Source organism: Miniopterus schreibersii (assembly GCF_964146895.1).
Source record: "Miniopterus schreibersii genome assembly, chromosome: 10".
NCBI lineage: Eukaryota > Metazoa > Chordata > Mammalia > Chiroptera > Miniopteridae > Miniopterus > Miniopterus schreibersii.
This window is the reverse complement of record NC_138110.1, coordinates 21,406,527-21,424,966: the sequence shown is the minus strand read 5'-3', so window position 1 is coordinate 21,424,966 and position 18,440 is coordinate 21,406,527. Positions and strand designations below refer to the sequence as shown.

The 18,440-nt window shown below is 47.6% G+C and overlaps 1 protein-coding gene across 8 annotated transcripts in view; it reads left to right on the top strand.

The window, feature by feature from the left end:
- Positions 1 to 18,440, top strand: part of CTIF (cap binding complex dependent translation initiation factor) — a 248,619-nt gene that overhangs the window by 21,608 nt on the left and 208,571 nt on the right. The window contains exon 1 of one of the 8 annotated variants that reach the window (XM_081148372.1): positions 2,003 to 2,069. The exons of the other annotated variants lie outside the window; for them this stretch is intronic. The gene's annotated coding sequence lies outside the window, so the exon portion shown is untranslated. Of the gene's footprint in view, positions 1 to 2,002; positions 2,070 to 18,440 lie in introns of those variants that run through there. 8 annotated transcript variants of the gene reach the window in all.

Below are 18,440 nucleotides of genomic sequence, written 5' to 3'. Positions count from 1 at the left end.
GGAGGTAACACCCCAAACTAGCTGTGTGACTGGCCAGCACCTCGAGGCAGACAGGCACTTAGAGAAGGAGGAGTTGATACTGTCATGGCCAAGGTGGGCTCCTTGTATGTGGGGATTTGCCCTCATAAGGGTTGGGGTCAGAGGAGTGGTCGTCCAGCCACAAGGCAACAGGAACCTCCTTCCCAGTGCTGTGTGGACAGCACCCCATTCCACTGCTCAGTTTTGGAGGTGACAGCTGGGACAGAGTTGAGGCTTCTGGAGCCAGCCTCTTCCTCTGAGCACCTCTTTGAAAGGCAGTTCCCTTTGAAGTCAGAGTTCCGGTTCTTTGTCTCTTCAGAAGGAAATGATAGCTTTGGAAAGACTGAGGACACTCCTTTGGGGATAGCTCTGGGTAGATGACAATAGAGGGACTTTTGAAGGGATAAATAACACTGGAATTATGCCTACAGGACAGGCTTCCTGGGTGCTCCTGTTTGGCTTACAGTACCCCATTGCCAGGGGCCCACCTAACTCAAGGCCTGGCTGAAAGTGAATGGTCTCATTTAGTCAACAGAATTATTCAACGGATATTTTTGAGCAGCTACTTTGTACCAAACTTTTTCTAGGAGCTGGGAATATACCAAGTGAAAAAACAGACAAAAATTCTTGTCCTGGATGGCTAGTCTTATAATAAGAGGAAGGGCTCAAAGAAAGACCCATGGCTCTTTAAATAGTGACTCCTGGAGTTCACACAGGCCTTGGTTTCAGGATCATGAGCCTGGTGAGGAGAGGCAGAGATGGTGGGAGTAGTTGGGATGTCCAGGGACAGAGAGAAGCAGAAACAGTGTCACCTGAGGCCAGTCAGCTAGGGTGGACATCCAGCACTCTTGCAACATGGCACAAGTCAGAGAAGAATGAGATTCTGTTTGCAGAGTGAACTTGTAAATAGCTATTTCTGAACATGTTTACAAGGTGGAGGTCACTTATCCATGGCTGGTTTTCTGACAGAACAAGTATTATTGAGTATTTTCTCTGTGCTTTGGGACAGGGGGCTAGTGGGAAGATGTGCTCCCTGTCCTGGGGACTAACATGGTTAAGCTATTTGCAAACAAAATAAGCGCAAGTCTGTTTAGAGTCACCTCATGTGACTGGGCCTGAGAATACTGTGGAAAGAACTCAGAGCAGTCAGAGAAGACTTCCTGGAGGAGGTGGCTCCTAGGCTAGTCAGAAAGAAGTGGGGAGGTGGTCTCAGTGAGGTGGTAACATATGAGCATGGCTTGTGTTCATTGGGCCGTGTGACTGGTCTGTTACAATGGAATTGGAGATGTGGGGCAAGAAGTGTGTAGGGCAGAGGGAAATGCAGGCCCGTGGGGGCTTGATGTGGTCCCCACCTGGGAGCATTGAAAGCTTTGCAGCAGAGGAGTAGCCTGGTTATGGTGGTGTTTCTGAGTGTTTGCGGTGTCAGTGACAGTGGGAGGGAGCCAGGAGACGACGAATGTGAACTCAGAGAACCTGGGTCCTGGCCAGCAAGTCATGGGGTCACAAATAAATCACTCACTCTTTCTGAGCCTCACTTTACCTGCTCATAAAATGAAAATAAGATTTCTAATACTGGCTATTTCACAGATTTGTTGTGAGTCTTAACTTTAAGAATGTATGTGAAAACGCTTTAAAGAAAAAAAAGGTAAAGTGTTAATTCAAGAAAAAAATCCAGGCTGTTGGTGTCAGGATCCCCTTCTCACTTTGGCTTCCTATACGCAGGAGGCAGCGAGAGTGAGAGAGAAATCTTCTTTCCTTGTGGGTAAATGACATTGTCCACACAAAAGAGAATGGGGGGGGGTGCATGCAAGCCCACAAACTTACTGCCCATCGTTTGCATTTAATCCTTAGACCACCCACTGAGGAAGGAAGCTGATGGGACTCTGAGCAAGAGCTAGAGCCCTGGCAGCAGGTCACACAGCTCATCAGAACACTGACTGGCTCTCCTCTGTATTAGTCTGCTCAGGCTGCCATGACAAAGTGCCAAAGACTGGGGGACATAAACAGCAAAGATCCATTTTCTCACGAATCTGGAGACTAGGTGTCGGCAGGTAAGGTGTCCGCAGGTTTGGTTTCTCCTCAGGCCTCTGTCCTTACAGATGGCCGTCTTCTCCCTCTGTCCTCCCACGGACTTTTCTCTGTGTATCTGTGTCCTAATTGCCTCTTCTTATAAGGGACCAGTCACATTGGATTAGGGCCCACCCTAGTGACCTCATTTTTCCTTAATCACCTCTTTAAAGGGACAGTCTGGAAATGCAGTCACTTTCTGAGGTACTGGGAGTTAGGACCTCAGCATATGAGTTGGGAAGAGGGTACACAATGAACCCCTAACACATTCTTAAAGAATCTCCCGAGTATGCACAGTTTGAGTAGAAAGGCACTTTCCTGGAGGAAAAGGGGAGGGCTATAAAATTCCTCATAGACTCGACATGGGCCTCCCTGAGATACTGAGAAACGTGGCAAGGCAAACAAAGCCGACTGAATGATGTTGATATAGTGCAGCCAGCAAACCTGAATTAGATTCACTTAAATATGAACTTCAAAAACAAACAAACAAAAAACCCTGAACTTCCAAAAAGTTCAATGAACTTGCTTTATAAAAGATTTCATACCAGGTTTCCCTTAAATACCCAACCTCACTAGTATACTTAAAAAGTGATTTGATTTAACACCATGTGATTAAAGTAGTGCCTAGCCATTAAAAGCAGGAGAGGTAGCCTGTAATTAAAATTTTGCTGAACTTTCCTCCTCCAAAGTTCAGTTCCCACAACCACAGTTGAAAATTAAAGCAGCTGAGGCACCCATGGGTCTCCAGTGCCTTCTGATCTAAGTAAATGTTCGCCAGAATCTGACCAGTCTTGGGGGAGGGCAGCACTGACAACCTGGCCCCTGCCTGGGGCTGAGGCATCTTTCCTGCTGTCCGAGGAGCCAGCATTGGATCTATGCCGGCAGCAACCCATCCTAGTCTTGCTTGACCTCCATGATCACTTGGGGGCAGTCATGCTGGTCCTCTGTCAGTTTAAAGGGCAGAGAGGCATAGACAAAAGAATATTGAGTGTTGTCCAAACCTCATGTTAGCAATTTCAACCTGCACGCATTTTACTCTTACCAGAGCTGCAAACGTGGCCAAGCTTATTGATTAACTTCCAGTCCTCCCTAAAGTGGAGCACTTTCCCAGATCCTGGGAAGGAGGGAGAGGCCAGAAGGAGGCCCTTACCTGCCCCCCAAGATGAGAAAGTGAGTATAACCAGGAAAAGCACGTGTGGCTGATCCATTTGCAGGGAAGGGTGTCATGATTTTTAGAGCATAAAGCCACCAATTATTGGGAGGAACACTTGTCATGAAGGACAGAGGAAAGTAGGGTTTAATAAAGCCTGTTGCTGGTTGGATTTAGGTTCTGAGACCTGTTTCCACTGTTAATGTTAAGAACCTGCTGTGTGTTGGGAACTGTGCTGTGTACTGAGGGCCACAGGGCAGTCTCCTTGGGGCAGAGGGCCTTCCAGTGCAGTTCTGAAAAGCCCCTGCTCTGAGGGATGCACACACTAGTGGAGGAGATGGACATTCTCACACCAAGTGGAAGGAGAAGCCCAGGGCACTGTGCAAGGCCCTGGTGGAGCCTGGCCCAGGAGTCAGGGAAGTGATGAGTAAGTTGAGAGCTGAACCAAAGGATGTAGGGGACTCAGTCTGGCCAGGAGGTGGGGAGAGGAGTGTTTAAGGCAGACAGAACATTATATGTGAGAACCAGGTGGTGAGAATGTGCATGGGTGGGGGACATTCAGGTATATCTAAGGACACAGACTTTGAGGAGAGTGGAGGGAGGTAAGGAATGGGGTTAGAGAGTTGAGTAGTGGCTAGAGTGTGAAGGCCACACAGGTGGAGGTGAGTAAGCAGAACTTGTCCCAGGATTTTGAGGCACACTTTGGGATAAGAGACCCTACAATAGATTCATTGGCTGGAGGGACCACAGTACTGGGTGGACACAGTCGACCCCTTAGCCATACCCCTACCCCCTCCCTATACATGGTGCTCTGAGCACTCATTCAGACCCCTTGTTGGCATCGAGGCAGAAGGACTTGTTCTTTGACTCTGCGGTGAGGTTTGGACGGCCTTCTTGACCTGCACACCAAGCTGCCTGTTGGTTTTCTGGGCTCTGGCTGCCTGTGTGCCCCTTCATATGAATGCAGATCTACTCAGAGCCTGGCAGCCTTTGCTACTTAGGGTATATCAGCCAAGTCAAAGGAACAACCCATGTGTATTGGTTAGTAACAGAGACCAGAAATAACCAGGGTGATTTAGACAGAGATGATTTTTCTCTTGCATGAAAGAGGCCTGGGTGTAGGTTGGCCAGAGCTGGTGTACTGGTTCCATGGGACCTAGCCCACTTCCATCTTTTTTGCTCCACCATCTTTAGTAAAGTGGCCACTTTACTCAAGGAGGCTCAGGGTCACTTCATGGTCCAATGTGGTCTTTGGAGTACCAGCCATCACACCCTCATTCTGGAGGAGGAACTGAGATGGGTTTTCGTTGATCATCCCTATCTGCGCCATGGTTGGGAAAGATAGTTTTTCAGCTGAGCACATTCCCCAAGGCCCTGTTAGTAAGGGAGCATGGAAGAATGGACACTGTAGGGAGCCAGCCACCTCGGCCGTAGCCTGTTACAGGAGGGACCTGAGGAGGCCCAGCAGCTCCCTGCGAGCCTTGCTCCACATTCCAGCTTTATCTGCAGCACTCAGCACCACATTGCACATAGGAGATGCTGTTGAAGGGGCAGGTGAATGAGACAATGACACAGGGGAACTCTAATTCTGATTAGGCACCAAGCCTAGCTGACCAAGCCCAGGTGACCAAACATGTTATGTTTGGATGAATCTCAGAGAAGAGCAGGACTGTTCATTGGCTGGATACCTGGCTCCACTTCTTATTTTAAAAAGTTACTTACTGATCTTTGAGCCTCAGTTTCTCCATCTTCAGAAAGGGAATAACCCTACCCCTGCAGATTCGAGGCAAGGATCAAATGAGACAATAGACTATAGGTAGACTATAGACAGACAGTACACTATACATATTTGCCCTCCCTCTAGATAAAATCTAGAAGATGAGATTACTTTTCTGAGCTCAATGATATATACTGACTTTTCTTAGTCTCCACTCCACCCACCCAGGTCACAGGGATCATAATATTCCCTTGTGTTTCTAGGCATCTTTCTTCAGGAGAGCTCAAAGCCCTAATTATCTCTGGCCCATCTAATATTCCAAGATACAGGGAGGAACAAGAATTATTTCCATCTGGAAAATGGGCAAGTAACTCACCAGGGTCAGAGCTACAACTAAAACTGTTTTGTGACTCCATGCCCAGAGTACTTGTTCCGAAACTAGTATTTACAGACCTTTTGTCTTAAAGCATCAGATTTGGCTCTTCAAAATACTTATTAGCCAGAGGCCCAGTGCACAAAACAGGGAATGGGATGCTACTCGCTGCCCTGCCCATAAGCCACCTCCCTGGAAAATGCTCCTAATTCTCCCTGGGGTCCCAAGATGGGCTGCTCTTCATCCTTCAGAAACCATCCACTTCTGCAGCTGCCCAGTGCTCCCTGGGTTTTGAGTGCTCTGGGTGGGCACAGGAAGTAGAAGCCCACCCCTCCCCTTAGTCGAGGAGACAGGGAACTTGGTCAGTCTGTGACAGCAGTAAATGTCATCACACCCTGCTATGGCTTTAGCCTGGGGTGGAAACTCTCAGAGTCCAGCCCCATCTCCCAACCCAGCCCAGACTCACTGTCCACTCTCCAACATTTTACCCCAAATAGGTTCTCAAGGGCTGCTTTCTTACTTAAAAGGAGTAAAAAATGGATGGTATAACCACATACCCCAAATACAAGTAATTATAATTTATTATCCATTTTTCCTTTTATATTTTTAAATGCTTTCTCACTGTTTGTTTGTTTTTTGGCAAAGTTCCTAACTTTTTAAATGAATCCCCCCTGTGTCCTCACCCTGTCTTCTTGGTGGTCCACATTCATTGTTTAATAGAAATTTAATTTTTAAAATGTTTGAAGAGGCAATACACTTACAGAGTTAAAAAAAATAAAGTAGAAAAAAAGTCAAAGTAAAAAGATATTCTCTGGCAACAAACCAAATGTCCGTTGACCACTGAATGAATAAACAAAAGCTGGCATAGCTTTTGTTTTTCAACCATGTGAAGGAGTGGGGTACTGATGCATGCTATAGTTTGGGTGAACCTCGAGAGCGTGCTAAGTGAAAGAAGCCAGGCACAAGTCACATGTTGTATGATTCCATGCATATGAAATGTCCAGAATAGGTGGAACCAGAGCGACAGACAGAATGAAGGTCGGTGGTTTGCAGGGGCAGGGAGGCAGGGTGGGGGTGTTGGGGGGTGGAGGAGTAGTGAGGGACTTCTTGAGTACAGGGTTTCCTTTTGGTACGATGGAAATGTTTTATAACTAGATAGAGGTGGTAGTTACACAACAATATGAGTATGCTAACTACGACTGAATTATATATTTTTAAATGCCTAAAATGATTAATGTCATATTATGTAAATTTGACCTCAGTAATTAAAAGGAAGATCTGTAAAGTATGCAATTCGTGTGTTCACTCAGTCCCAACCACCTTCTTCTTTCTTGGCCTTCTCCTTCCCTAGAGGTAACAATATTTTAAAAACTTTTTATTATTGAAAATTCCAAAAGGTGTAAAAGTAGACAGAATAATCTAATGAGTCACTGTGTACCCACCACCCAGCTTCCTCAGTTATTATTTCACAGCCAAGCTTAGTCCTTTCTGTTGTCCATTCCCCCATCCATGGATTATTTGAAGCAAATCCAAGATACCGTATTTTTTTATTCATAAATAATTTAGCATGTCTCTATAAAAGATAAGAACTCTTTTTTAAAAACCCTAACCACAATGTAGCACTTTCAGTATTTTGGTTCTCCTTTCAGTATTTGTTCCTGCACTACAAGGAATACATTCTGATTTTCCCCTTTTTTACATCAAACGGATCATACTGAAAATGCTATTCTATACCTTGTTCCCTTCGCCTAACAGAATATTCTGTAGGTCTCTTCTGTATCAGTGCATAGTGAGCCTCCTTGGTTTTTCTAAGTATATAACATTATGTCATATGGCTATATACTAGTTTATTTACCCATCCCCTATTTCTGGACATTTGGGTGCTTTCTAGTCTTTTGCTTTGATAGTCTTAGCTGGACACTGGGCAGACTGAGGGGTCAAAAGCAAATCAGATTTGGCTCCTGGCCTTAAGGAGCCTGGATTTGCAGGTTCTTCAGGGATGCTCAGTTCTTCTCTGTGTGGTAAGTTGGGCTTCCTTTCAATGTGGTGGGCTCAGTGTAGTTGGTCTTATTTCAAGGTGGCTGGCTTCCAGCAGAACACAAAAGCCAAAACTGCCAGGCCGCCTTTAGGCTTAGACCTGGAACAGGCATAATGTCCATTCTAGTGTCCTCTAAACATCCAGTCACACACTGGGAGGCATGGACACTATTCCATCTGCATAGAGAATGCAGTAGGATATCCAGATACTCGACAAACATTAGGTGTCTTATTAGACAGAGCACTGGATTGGCTGAGACCCAGTTCTTGGGGTAACTTCCCATGTGACCTAGCCCAATACGCACTCCCTCTCTGAATCTCTAAATTGAGGATAATAGGAATACCAGCCAGTCACATGCCTGCCTCACAGGGCTGCTGCCAGGTCCAAATGAGGTAAGACAATAATAGCTATGAAATAGGTTGGCAGCTAGGTGTGGCAGGGTTTTGGAACCTCCCTCCCTGGAGCCCCTACCCCCAGACACAGCTTCCAGGATCCAGGGAGCAGGATCTGGGGGTGCAGGAGCAAGGTCTGGCTCCTCCTGATGTACCTACGCAGACTTCTAGTTGGGTTGACAGGCAAGACTCAAGTCTGTGAGGCATAAGGGGCTAACTGGCTGAGTGTTTAGTCTCTACCAGGGACTCTGTAGCCTTTCCATTTTTCTCTCATATCTTTGCAGCAGTTCTGTAAGGCAAGTGACACTTTTGCCCCTTTGGCAGATATCCCTGCGGTGACACAGCTGAATGACAGAGCCAGAACTCCAGCTTAGGCCCGCCAGGCTCCAAACCCCATGCCCTTTACCCACAAAGCTGACAGGGGAGAAGATGCTTGGCAAAATACCAGAATTTTTCTTACCGTGAACACTGTCAACTTTAATTAGATTAATTTTCACTTTTCTTTTGCCTTGAGGCAGGGGGGGAGGGTGGTGATAAAAATGATGCAGTGGGATTACAGCAATGCACTGAGTAGAACTGAGAAGTTAGGTGTAAGAACCTCCAACAGTCAGTCAGAGGCATGTTTTTTTGTCCATATACCCCCCCCCCCCGAGACACCCCCTCTCTCCACCGAGGGCAGGGATGGTCCATGGAGGCCCAGCCTCTAGGTCAGCCTCTACTCTCTAGGGACATCTCCAGGACTGTCACAAGAGCTCCCTGCCCAGATTTTTATTGCATCTTTAGAAAGGCTGTTTGCACATGTCTGCAGTGGGTTGTGGCCACAGCCCCAAACCCTGGTTATCTGGAGTAAGTAAAGGACAGCAGCTGCATAAGCAGGCTTTTCTTTCTGAGGGAAACTATTGAAGTCAGGGCTTGTTGGTGAGAGAGCTTTGCCCAGCCCGTCTTGCTTTTTCACCTTGGGGAGCGAGCAGCAAACGTTTGCTCAGGGTCTAGGGCACGCCAGGCAGGTTCTGAGCTGGAGAAGCGAGCCTTGTGGAACAGTCGGCCTAGAGGGAACTTGCTGAAGAACAGTTAGGCTTGTGGGTTGTCCCTCCCTGACCTTGGCCAGCAGCCCCTGCATTCAGGGCACCCAGGTCCGCCCAGTTGCCCTGGTGTGAGAGCTGGCTGAGCAGTGGACCTGCCTCTGGCAGCTGTGTGTGTGTGCAGTCACTCATGCCCAGGCTGCCCGGGGCGGTGCTGACCTTTGGAAGGACAAACATGTGGCCTTTGGGGCTTTGCTGGGCTGGCCGCCAGCCCAGGAAAGAAGCACTTAATGCTGGTGTTCTCCCTTCTCTGCCAGCCTGGCCATTTTTACTTGGAAGACACAAGCATTGTGCAGTCATTGGGGGGGGCTGGGCCTAGTGGTACCCTAGGGCCCTTTTCTGAAAGGGGCCTTTCTGTTGATCTGATGACCTTTGCCCGTCCCCCTGCATCTCGCCGGCATCCTCACCCCAGCCTCATTGCCTCTCTTCTCCCTTTCCCGGTCTCCTTTCTGTGGGGATCTTCACTCCAGCCAACACAAACACCAGGATCAGTAGGCGAAAAGCCACCTTGGAATGGAGAGCGTTCTGTCTTCCAGATTCACTGTGCCAGCTGAGGCATAACCCTGTAATCGCTGACACTAAGTCTCCAGTAAAACCCGATGAGACCTGGTCCTGGGGAGGCCCAAGTACAGGGTTCGTGCACAACACAAACAGAGAAAACAAGAGCAGGGCATCCTTAGGACTGGGTCTCTCACGTGCACCTTTGAAAATTCTTTTAGACTCTTAACTTCCTGTTCTACTTTGAGCTTGAGGTTGGGGAATTTCAAGGCTTGTCTTTGTGTGCTTTTGTTTCTGGCTTCTCCATCAAGGGGCTAATATTCTAAAAGCTTGAAATTGCTAATTATTCTTAGAACCTTGAGAGCTGCTCTGGTGGAATCTGTGATCTTAGAACAAGTTATGTCACAGGCCACGAGAATGAACATGCGTATGGAGCCTCCAGGAGAGGGTTTGGGGGGAATTGCTGGAGAGAAATAGTTGTACCTGCTCAGGGAATGCCATCGAAGGGTGAGTCGGCTCAGAGGGCCATCTGTGAGGCATAGGTCAGATGCAGGCACACCATCAATCCCCTCTCATTCCCCTGCATTCACCCCGGGGGAGACAGGCCTGCCTGGGGCCCCCGTGTCCTGGTGTGGTGCTGAGCATGACAGACTGGCCTGGGGGATTCTGACCGACTCTCTTGAGGTTAGAGACGTTAGGAGGAAACTACAAGAAGCTGTGACTAGAAAAATGCTGCCTCATCCTGAGGCAGGGAGTTTGGGTGAAGTGGAATCTGATATGTATCCCTGCCTCAGGACCAGGGAATGGTGACAGGGCTCCACTTTTTGAGGCAGGTGGTGTCAAAAGCCACGTCCGGAATAAACATTCTTGTAGAGGTCCAGCTTCTTTCCTTTGCATGTGGATAGCCAGCTGTCACAGCGCTGCTTATTGGAAAGACTTGTTCCACCATCATTCAAGAGGTAGCCAGTTTACCAGAAGGCTGGAGTCTGAGGTTACCCTGGCTGTTGTCTCTGGCAGAATACTTGCTCAGGGGCCCTTGTTCTGTGTGTAGGGGGAGGAATCTCCTCAGGAGGACAGTGATACATCTCTGACCTGCTGAGCAAGAGTTAGAACAGAGGGACAGGGTGGTCTCAGGGGCCCGCTCCCTTCACTCCAGGGATATTTCTGTCTAAATTGTGGTTTCTGCTCATTAGAATTTTGTGTCGCAGGATGGGGGTGGAGGCTGCTGAGAAATTCTCACTCTTAGGTGCCCTGAGCAGACCACCAGCCTTCAGCAATAACATCCTTGGGACCTGCAATTCCGCCTCACTGTATATCCATTTCCTTCTATGAGTTCTGAAACTGAGCCTAATGTGAACAACTTTTGGCTCTTTGACCCCTTGGCACAAGAATGTCACTATCTGGAAAATTGGGGTTTTGACCTTGACCTACACTTTGAGGACCCTCTCTGGCTGAGGATTTTATTCCCAGGAATTGTCTGGTTTGCCTGGACCACCCCTCTTTCTAGATCCTCAGGTTCTGTCTGTCCCAGTGTGCCAAGCTGCCTCTCCCATCATGGGGATTTCTTTGTTAGGGTTTCTGCTCTCCTTCACTGCGGGCTGGTCTCTCTGTCCGCTCTTTCCTAACCCCACTGAGTATCCGAGGTCTGGCCTGAACCTCAGTGGTTGACGGGTTCCCCAGGAAGCCCTTGGTAGTACGTAGATTCATGAAGGAATAGGCTAGCAAGTAACCCACTTGCTGGAAGCATCAGCGCCTCGTTCATCTAAGACACCCTCTTGCATTGCTCCAGAAATGCAATTCTTTTGCAGTCCTGCCCAAGAGCTGACTTCTTTCCATTTACCAATGAATCGCATGACTTGGGCATGTCATGATACATTCCCTCTTCAGCGTCGTGCCAGCACCAGCTCTCTAATATTTATTTTCATAAATTTCCCATTTCACAGTGGGAGAAGGTAAGATGGCAGTAATCTGTTTTCATAGTACCGAGGCTGATCCCTGAATTTGTTTTTTGTTTTTTTTAAATCCTGAGATCTACCACCTTCCAGTATGAACTGTGTAACTTATCAGTCCTGTGTCCAGAATTACATGTTGCTCCTTGTATATGCAAAAATAATTCTTGCCAACACCTTAGGTCTGGGAGTTTTATTTTGGCCCTGCCCTCTTCTTATCTCCACCTTCCAAGAGCTTTTCTTCCGTTTCTTTCTTTGCGTTTCTGCTACCCATGCCTGGGTGAGATCTGAAGGCTCCCCTCTCCTCGCTGGGTTCTTGCAGACTTTCTGGCATTTCCCTGACCACTGGCATTCTCTCCGAGGGAAGTAGATAAGAGGAATGGAAAGGGGTGGCAAGGGGAGGGAATGGTTTCTCTGTTGGCAAAAATGGAGCAGAGCAAGTACCTGGTTTGCTTCCTGGAGTCAGGCAGCCAGCAACAGCTTGACCTCATTTCTCTCTCATTGCTGCTTGAGGGGCCTTGAAAGCTAGAGTGTGTGTCCATCCTGCAGTGTTCATTGAGCCCTAGATAGGTACCTGGTTCCAGGAAGGTGTTAGCACCTGTCACTGGGAGGAAAGATGGCATACAGGAATCCACTCAGGGAAAGGTATGGCACATGGCAGAGGGCAAGGTTTGGCAATAAGTGCTGCAGACTTTTAGGGAAATGGGAGGTCAGTGTGGGCCAAAGGAGGGAAGGCCTGTGTCTGAAGTGGGTGTAGTGGGCCCTGCAGGATACATTGTTTTGGAGTTGGGTGGGGAGGGACCCTTTTAGGAGGGAGAGGATATCACTTTTCCTCTCCCAGGTGACCTCCCTTGTGACTTGGCATCTGAGAGGCCATGAGGAGAGAGGTGCCAAAATGAAACTTGGGTTCCAGGAAGCAGGAGGCAGGGTTGGGTGTGTGGGGTGGGACACCTGAGTGTGAGGTGGAGTCTGCACCCTCTGCCCAATGAGAACCATGACAAGACTTTACAAAGACAGACTGACAGCTTCTTGAGGTTGTTTGGGGATGAGTCCTGGGACCTGGGAGCAGAGGTTTAGTGAGGATAGGGGGCCCCATCAGGAGCTTGCCTTGGTGGTCCAGACAGCTGGCGCAGGGAGGTGATGCAACACAGATGGTGTAAAGCCATTGGTAGGAGCGAAAAGGAAAGGGGGAGATTGAAAAACCTTTAGGGGAAGACCCCTCAGGGCCTAAAGCCTGGCTTAGGGGATGAAGGAAGCCCCATGGGGGATGGTGTTGATTTTGTGCAGTCCACTGGAGGCCTCCAGCAGAAGAGGCCTCCTGCCACACCTGTCTGCTCCCCTGCCTCAGGGTCCTCTGAGACGCACAGAGTCACATTGACCTGCCTGCCCCGTGTGTTGTGTGCTTTCGGCACAGGGACACTCTGTTAACCTCATAGTCTCTGGCTAGCAGATTAGTGAGCGGTGGCAGTGGTAGTGATGGTGGGGGTGGGGGACAAGTACTGGTGGTGGTAACAATATAATCATTTGGAGTACCAGTGCTAGTGGTGGTAATATGATCATTTGAGCTGTTGATGTGCTAAACGTTTTCCTGACTCAGGTTCATTTTGTCCTTATAACAATCCCTGGAGTTGGGCCTATTTTACACAAGGAAACAGGCTTAGAGAATTAGGCGATTTGCCTGAAGTGAGGGGCAGAGCCTGGACTTAAACTCCAGTCTTATGGCTCAAGACCCCATGCTCAGTCACTCTGCTCCACCCTCTCAAAGAGCAGGCCATTAGTCACTGTTGAATCTCATTGATTGTGCTATTTTAGAGCTGGGCAAGTGTGGGTCAGCATAGGGCCTTGCCCCTCACTGCCTTTCCACGTCATGTCTGTGATGGTGGGTAAGAGAGGAGAAAGAAAGTGAGAGAGGAAATGCTCCAGCCAGGCAGCAGGACTGGATGGAGCCTGAGCACAGCCCCAGTTGTACCCATTGTCTGACTCCCACCCCCACCCCCATCCCTGGCCCTGGGGAAATCTCCCAACCCTGCCTGGGTGGAACCAGCAGTGCTCTGAGCATTGGCCCTGAGAGATTCTTAGGCCTCCCTAAAGGTAAGGAAGCACAGAGAGGTGGACCAGGGGAAAGAAAGTCCTGTCCAACGGGTAGTCTGTGGAATTCGATGCTGCAGAAAATGTTAATGAGCTCCCTGGTACCTTCATGTTCTTAGAGTGTGATATGTTTCGGCATCACAGCAGTGAAAGTATACCAACCCAAGGGAGCTTGAGTTCAGGTTGCATTATTCTAAGATTTGTAGATTGGCAGGGAAGGGAGCTGCACTATTTTTAGACAGCACTGTACCAGTTTTGTAATTAACACACAGTGTACTGCCCCATGCTACACTCCCCTTACTCACACTTTATTGTAATTATTGTTTTAATCACCTTCAAACAATATCGTAAAGTCTATGAGGACCTGGGACATGCCTATCTCTTTTACTGCTTCGTCCTCGGCGCTGGGCACATGAGCTTCATGGGAGGATTATTTCCGACTGGAAAAGTGGCAGAAGGCCCCAATGCCTGGGTAGTTGGCCAGTGAGAAGTTTGGTGGTGGCAGGAGTGGCTTGATCAAAGCATGGAGGGACAGAAGGCATGTAATGTCTGGGGAAGGGCAAGTGACAGGGAGCATAAAGTTGGGGACTGATGGAAAGAGGCAGGACAGGTAGTGCCTTGGATATCAAGTCACTTCTCTTATCTTTACGGAGCCCAGGCTGAAAACACGTGCTTTGTCCAAACAACATGAACATTAACCCTGGTCTTTCTCCAGAGTGGGCCTCTACTAACCTACACAGCGCCTTCATCAGAGCTAGGAGAAGGCATCCCTTATCTTGGTGGATGAACTTTAAAGAAGGCATCTCCTCCCCTCCCCCACCTCAGGTGGCTGCAGCTCGGCATCAGGGGACATGGTTTGACAAATGGGATATGAGCTGGCTCTCGGCGCTCACTCTCTTGGATGAGCAGTACACAGGCTGTAGAAGGCTACCCTTTTGAGATTTAAGGTCTGGGTTTAGGCTCCCAATTGGATACAGTATAAGATGGGAAGCTTTTCTATGTCACCCAACTCTGACCATCCTATTTATTTATACCCTTCTCTTGGCTGTCTGTTAATGTTCTTTCTACAAAGAACCAGGGACTCTTACCACTGGAGGTCAGAACCTCCCTAAACATATTGTCCACAGTTCTCAAATGTTGGCCCTGGACCCCAGAAGAACATCACCCAAGGAGCTTCTTAAAATGCAGATTCCTATTCCCCAGACTCACACTGTGTGTGATTCAAGAGTCAGAATGGAGCCCTGGAATTGGTGTTTTCATAAATCCTCTGCTGGAAACCATTTATAGATAAGGAAACAGGCCCAGAGAGGGATGGTGACTTTCCCAGGTGCTTCCAGAGTGGGGATGAGTCCTGACCTGCTCTTGTGATTTTCAGTGCAGACCTTTGACCCAACTGTGCTGCCTCCTGGGCTCTCTCCCAGCTCCCCTATCTATCTCTGACAATCTCCAAGGCCAGACACCTGGCTCTGTACCATTTGGTTTGCAGACCATGCTTCCTATAGCTATCAATGTTTTTTTTCATCTTAATATTCACAGTACTTTACTAAAGTATAATTTACATACAGTATAAGGCATGAATCTTATATACACAGCCTGAAGGATGTTGACAAACACTTATTCTTTGTCACCATTGCCAGGATCAAAATAATGCTCATTTCCGTCACCCCACAAGGTCACCAGTAGTTCTAAACATGAATTAGAAAGGATAGTAAGGACAGAGGCACCTATTTGGGGGACAGAGGCAACCTCTCCTGTTTGTGCCATGTGTATGTCTTATATTCTTCTCAGTTTCCCTTGGAAGGGTGGGGTCTGTGCATGAGGCAGGGCTCACAGAGCAGCAGGAATGACTTTTTGCCAAATTTCTCCAACCCAAAACATCTTCATATACCAGGGGCCAAACAAGATGCAGGATGACACTGGTGCGTCTCTTTGGAGTATCAACAGAATTTGAAGACTATACAAGACAATTGGCCTTGTTGTTGAAACAGAGGAGTGCATAGAGAGCAGAATAAAAATCATTTGGATGTTGAAGCTAAAAAATTACCTTTAAAGGAAGCTCCATTTGACCTGGGCTTCTTTCAACCCCAGCCCTGGCTTCCCAAGGGTAACACAGTCTTGGGGAGAGGAATGCCAATGTGTAGGATTGCTGGAGGTTGGGGCGTGGCCTGGAAACATGGCCTGGACACCCCCTCCACCTGCACCTCAGGGTGACCTGCTGGGAAGGATGCCAGCACTGGCTCCCCTGCAGACTTGGCAGGCAGCCAACCCTCAAAGGCTTACTTTGAAGAGTCAACACTTCTAAGACATGAAGCTGTGGGATTTTCATCCTGTCCCTTGGAGGGGTGAAACATTCAAGAGATGTAATCTACTTTAGCTTTGAGAGGCTCCCAGAGACTTTGCTAAAGGGCACTGACTATCTTTTCCCATTTCCCAGGGACAGAATTGGTTTAGAGCATTTGAGCAGATGACCCAGTCACCGAGAACTCCTACTGCTCAATGATGCTCTCTTTCTGTTTCACATGTTCTTTTTTCATGCTTTCTTTTCAACTTCATGACTCTGTAGCTGAGTTAGGAAAAAATAACAATATGTAACAACCTGCAAGTGTTTTTGCCTTTGGGTTAACTCTTGTTTGTGTTCTCCTATTTGTTATTCATGTTGACTCCAAGAGCTAAGGGCTTAAAGGACACCTGTCTGTGAGTTGTGGCCTCTGCTCTTATTTTTCCTTTAGACACGCTTGTAAGTGAATTTCAGAGACATCTTTGGTTATTTTCTTTATTGGTTTTTTGATTTCTAAGTTTTGTATACATTTAAGGTTTTGGGGGGTTTTTTGTACTTGAGCCAAATCGCCCACAAGAAAATAGTTTTCCCATCTATTAGCAGAATGTGAGAATACCTGAACCTCCAACACTGGGTGTCAGTACTCCCTCCCACTCTTCTAAGTTTGATGAGTATAAACTTATATCTCATTTTTTCTTACATTTTTTTGATTACTGGTGAGCTTGAAGATTTGGAGGGAATTTATAAGCTGTAAGCTGTTTATATATCTTCCTTTGGAAATTTATTTTTCATGCTCTTTGCCCATTTTCCTATTGACGTATTTACCTCTTCTTTCATTTTAGTTAGAGGTCTTACTTTATAGGTTAATGCCTTCATTTTCCAGTTAAAAAAAAAAATTTATTCTTACCTAGACTTGGAGGCTGGAACAAATTAAATTAACTCCAGAGTGGTACTAGCCCACCAGTGGTCCTTCTCCAAAGTGGTCTTTGGGAGAGTTAGGAAAGGTGCCCCTTCCCTGGAAGACACAGCTCTGTTCCTAAGTATAGGACCTGTTGAGTCGTACACAGATGGGTTTCAGCCCTTCTTGGGTCCCACATCCAGGTACACTCCTTCCCTCCTCCCACCATCCCCACTCAGGCCATAACTGCACAGGCTACAATATCCTGTGGCTGCTCTGACTGTTATAAAACTGAATTGAGCCAGTTTTAAAAATATATCAATAACTCCATTAGGCAATACAATTTTTACTATAATTGAACCTCCCACACTACTGACGTAGGCATCACAGTATTTTGAATGGAATCTGAATTAGTTTGGCCGTGATTTGGCTTGTGCTGCAGGCAAAGGCCCGAGGGGAGGTAAAGGCATGGGCTTCAGTCCTGCCTTTGTTACTGATTGAAGATGTGACTTTGGGCAAGCCAGCTAACTTTTCAGGGACTTTTCTCACCTGTAAAATAAGAGGCTGCAACTAGATAAACTAGTATATTGTTCTCACCTCCAAATATCTATGAGTCCAGTTCTAGCCTTGTTTTTCTTTTCATTCACAGAAAATATGACATATTTAAGACAGCATAGCTTTATTTTTTCTTTAGCATCTGGTTTTTATAAAAATAAAGCATTTCAGAGTCCGGTAATGCTTAGGTTTTTGCATTTCACCAAATTTCTACCTGCCTTAGTTACGCTCTCTAATTGTGTCCAAAAAAAGGAATACTTCAGTATAACCAGTCTCCTCTTCTGTTTTACTGAAGGGATGTCCTCTGTGTCTGCGAAGTTACTGATGAGAAGGCCTGGGTGCATTTTACAATGGGAAACTGTGGTTAAATCTTAGGTCATTTCACCTCTTTCTTCTTTCTGTCCTTAGTAACCATGTATGTGTCTCCTTGGTGAGCTCAGAAGTGAGCAAGGCTTCAAAAACCTCACTGTTTTCGGGGGAGCAGTGACATGAGCCTAAACTTGCCAAGACCCTCTTGGTGTGCCAACTCCACCGCCATTCTGCTTTTGTGTTGTTAGTGGCCTATCCCACAAATGATCCTCCCCCCTTACCTCCAACTCTAGCTGCCTTTGGCTCCCATGACCGCTTGCCTTTCTCCCCCACACTTTTCTTGTTCCCCACTTCTTCTCACAGGTCCTGTTCTCTGTGGCCTGTCAAAGATGGGGGTTTCCCAAGGCCCTAGACCTACCCTTTCTCTACCTTCTCTCCTCCTGGGCCTTCTCACCTCCTCTAGTAGCCCTGGCCATCATTTGAGTGTCATTGACTGTCACGTCTGTTCTCTACACCAATCCTAGTCTTGGGCCCCAATCCAGTTCCCACCCTACAGTCTCCTGGGTACCTTGACCTCAGGCACCTCCTAACCCAGCTCAAGATCCCTTTTCACACCCCTTGCTGTGGTTCATGTTTCTATCACCTGACTAGTCCTGCAAGCCCAAACCTGGGACTCACACTGTGCCTCTCCTCTATCTACCCACCTCCTTGCCAGTCTAGCGCCCTTCTGCCCCTCCCACAACAGGCTCACTGACGTGTCCTCCTACTGCCTTCACAACTCTCACTGCATTTTCTTGTCTTTGTCCCCCTGCCTCCACCTTGGTGTAAGCCCATGTCTTCTCTGGTCTGGCCTCTTACAGTTCTCTCCTCACTGCACCTTCTGCCTCCAGTCTCTCCCCCTCCAGGCTTCCGTGTTATTTTGGTGCAAATCTAAAACACGGAAAACCTCAGTCCTGTGAAGGAACCTCCCCAGGAATCTTTGATCTTTTTACTGCACCCCATCCCAAGTGGGGTAGGATGTAAGCTTG